This window comes from Syngnathus typhle, linkage group LG12, assembly GCF_033458585.1.
Source record: "Syngnathus typhle isolate RoL2023-S1 ecotype Sweden linkage group LG12, RoL_Styp_1.0, whole genome shotgun sequence".
Classification (NCBI taxonomy): Eukaryota; Metazoa; Chordata; class Actinopteri; order Syngnathiformes; family Syngnathidae; genus Syngnathus; species Syngnathus typhle.
Genome location: NC_083749.1, coordinates 10,660,073 through 10,662,572, shown reverse-complemented (window position 1 = coordinate 10,662,572; position 2,500 = coordinate 10,660,073). Strand labels below are relative to the sequence as shown.

The 2,500-nt window shown below is 39.7% G+C and overlaps 5 non-coding genes across 5 annotated transcripts; all 5 read right to left on the bottom strand.

Annotated features, from left to right (window-relative positions):
- Positions 1-382: 382 nt before the first annotated feature.
- Positions 383-501, bottom strand: LOC133164779 (5S ribosomal RNA). The gene has a single exon (XR_009717262.1). It is a non-coding gene; the product is annotated as a 5S ribosomal RNA (ribosomal RNA).
- A 219-nt stretch (positions 502-720) lies between these two features.
- Positions 721-839, bottom strand: LOC133164778 (5S ribosomal RNA). Its single transcript, XR_009717261.1, has one exon. It is a non-coding gene; the product is annotated as a 5S ribosomal RNA (ribosomal RNA).
- Positions 840-1,290: 451 nt separating this feature from the next.
- On the bottom strand, positions 1,291-1,409 carry LOC133164777 (5S ribosomal RNA). The gene has a single exon (XR_009717260.1). It is a non-coding gene; the product is annotated as a 5S ribosomal RNA (ribosomal RNA).
- A 235-nt stretch (positions 1,410-1,644) lies between these two features.
- Positions 1,645-1,763, bottom strand: LOC133164774 (5S ribosomal RNA). The gene has a single exon (XR_009717258.1). It is a non-coding gene; the product is annotated as a 5S ribosomal RNA (ribosomal RNA).
- Positions 1,764-2,342: 579 nt separating this feature from the next.
- Positions 2,343-2,461, bottom strand: LOC133164262 (5S ribosomal RNA). The gene has a single exon (XR_009716778.1). It is a non-coding gene; the product is annotated as a 5S ribosomal RNA (ribosomal RNA).
- Between the last annotated feature and the right edge of the window lie 39 nt (positions 2,462-2,500).

The window sequence follows — 2,500 nt, the reverse complement described above, 5'->3', positions numbered from 1 at the left end:
GCTATCATGTAAAGATACGGACAGCTTTTTATGTGGTAGCACAAATTTGCCATTACGGCCTGCATTTTGCTGTATATGTCATGAAAAGTGGAAAAACCCTACATGTAAGCGCAATGTGTTGTTTTGGTTTCTTTTACAAAATAAAAACTGCTGCTTTGAGTTCACAGGGAGCCAGCCTCTTTATTCACTGTACATAGTCTGCTCTCTAGCGGTAAAAGACGTAAACTACAATGCTACGGAAGACGCCACACAATATAGGTTGGAAACTCGGGTTATAATTTCAATGTCGGAGTTTAAACTCGGTTTGCAGTTTTCGAATGCCATACGTAATGGGTGTTGTAAGTAAGTAAGTAAGTAAGTAAGTAAATAAATAAATAAATAAAGCTTACAGCACCTGGTATTCCCAGGCGGTCTCCCATCCAAGTACTAACCAGGCCCGACCCTGCTTAGCTTCCGAGATCGGACGAGATCGGGCGTTCTCAGGGTAGTATGGCCGTAAGCCGTGATCACATTAAAAATCGTGCGTTTTATATACAATGCTACGGATGACGCCACGGTTGGAAACGCGGGTTATAATTTCAATGTCGGAGTTTAAACTCGGCTTGCAGTTTCCGAATGCCATACGTAATGGGTGTTGTAAGTAAGTAAGTAAGTAAGTAAATAAATAAATAAATAAATAAATAAATAAATAAATAAATAAATAAATAAATAAATAAATAAAGCTTACAGCACCTGGTATTCCCAGGCGGTCTCCCATCCAAGTACTAACCAGGCCCGACCCTGCTTAGCTTCCGAGATCGGACGAGATCGGGCGTTCTCAGGGTAGTATGGCCGTAAGCCGTAATCACATTCAAAATCATGCATTTTATAGACACAATCGCCCCTGAAAGGGCGTTTCATGGAAACATGGTTATCATGAAACGTTATTGACAGCTTTTTATGTGGTAGCACAAATTTGCCATTACGACCTGCATTTTGCTGTATATGTCATGAAAAGTGGAAAAACCCTACATGTAAGCGCAATGTGTTGTTTTGGTTTCTTTTACAAATACAAACTGCTGCTTTGAGTTCACAGGGAGCCAGCCTCTTTATTCACTGTACATAGTCTGCTCTCTAGCGGTAAAAGACGTGAACTACAATGCTACGGATGACGCCACACAATATAGGTTGGAAACTCGGGTTATAATTTCAATGTCGGAGTTTAAACTCGGTTTGCAGTTTCCGAATGCCATACGTAATGGGTGTTGTAAGTAAGTAAGTAAGTAAATAAATAAAAATATAAATAAATAAAGCTTACAGCACCTGGTATTCCCAGGCGGTCTCCCATCCAAGTACTAACCAGGCCCGACCCTGCTTAGCTTCCGAGATCGGACGAGATCGGGCGTTCTCAGGGTAGTATGGCCGTAAGCCGTGATCACATTAAAAATCGTGCGTTTTATATACAATGCTACGGATGACGCCACGGTTGGAAACGCGGGTTATAATTTCAATGTCGGAGTTTAAACTCGGCTTGCAGTTTCCGAATGCCATACGTAATGGGTGTTGTAAGTAAGTAAGTAAGTAAGTAAGTAAGTAAGTAAGTAAATAAATAAATAAATAAATAAATAAATAAATAAATAAATAAATAAATAAATAAATAAATAAAGCTTACAGCACCTGGTATTCCCAGGCGGTCTCCCATCCAAGTACTAACCAGGCCCGACCCTGCTTAGCTTCCGAGATCGGACGAGATCGGGCGTTCTCAGGGTAGTATGGCCGTAAGCCGTGATCACATTCAAAATCATGCATTTTATAGACACAATCGCCCCTGAAAGGGCGTTTCATGGAAACATGGTTATCATGAAACGTTATTGACAGCTTTTTATGTGGTAGCACAAATTTGCCATTACGACCTGCATTTTGCTGTATATGTCATGAAAAGTGGAAAAACCCTACATGTAAGCGCAATGTGTTGTTTTGGTTTCTTTTACAAATAAAAACTGCTGCTTTGAGTTCACAGGGAGCCAGCCTCTTTATTCACTGTACATAGTCTGCTCTCTAGCGGTAAAAGACGTGAACTACAATGCTACGGATGACGCCACACAATATAGGTTGGAAACTCGGGTTATAATTTCAATGTCGGAGTTTAAACTCGGTTTGGAGTTTCCGAATGCCATACGTAATGGGTGTTGTAAGTAAGTAAGTAAGTAAGTAAGTAAGTAAGTAAGTAAGTAAGTAAGTAAGTAAGTAAGTAAGTAAGTAAGTAAGTAAGTAAGTAAGTAAGTAAGTAAGTAAGTAAGTAAGTAAGTAAGTAAGTAAATAAATAAATAAATAAATAAATAAATAAATAAATAAATAAATAAAGCTTACAGCAACTGGTATTCCCAGGCGGTCTCCCATCCAAGTACTAACCAGGCCCGACCCTGCTTAGCTTCCGAGATCGGACGAGATCGGGCGTTCTCAGGGTAGTATGGCCGTAAGCCGTGATCACATTAAAAATCGTGCGTTTTATATATAATGC